Here is a 783-nt window from a genome sequence, read left to right on the forward strand (position 1 = left end):
GGTAACCCATACTTGGGGTTTCCCATAAAATACTCGTGGTTATGTGTAAATCCCTTCATTCAACAGGTTCTCTTGAGCAGTATAGACATAATTGCAAAGTTGATTATAGGTTCGGTCTTCATACAGAGCATAAGCTACTATTCTTGGTAAATCTTTAAATGTCAGATTTCTTGTCCTCTGCCTTCAAGATACAGGGTACTGCATGCATGATACTTATTGGTTTCGAAACGTGAACGAATATCATTACAACTATCCTTATATACAATGAAGAACAATTCTTCAAGTACTGAATACAACTATTGTATGTAATGATCAATCATGAACTCCTTATGTGGGAGGGGTTTAGTCCCTAAACCCTCATACAAAAGCTTATCTTACCAATTCACAGCTTACCATTTTGACCCTGCAAGGGGTTTTATTGGCTATGCAGTCAACATGATTAACCTAGATAATCCCAACTACAAAACTGATTCCATCAACGACTTACGGGAGACTCTATTCTATAGACCGTTTGGCAAGGTTCGAGTACACTATACAAGGGAACATATGGAAATGTCCAAGTATCAATACTCCAAGTACCAGTTAAAAGTAAACAATTAGTGCATTGACACCCATCGACGATTTCCTTTGCTTTACCTCTTTCAAGTGCATTGTAGATATCTTTATGTGTAAACCCAACATTTTGATAACCCATATATCAAAGTAAGCTTTGTAGAAGTAATAGTTAAATTTACAAGGTACACAATAAAATTATACTGATATAATGATAATAGCGTAAACTTT

This window comes from Hibiscus syriacus, unplaced genomic scaffold (assembly GCF_006381635.1).
Source record: "Hibiscus syriacus cultivar Baekdansim isolate YM2019G1 unplaced genomic scaffold, ASM638163v2 tig00111954_pilon, whole genome shotgun sequence".
Classification (NCBI taxonomy): Eukaryota; Viridiplantae; Streptophyta; class Magnoliopsida; order Malvales; family Malvaceae; genus Hibiscus; species Hibiscus syriacus.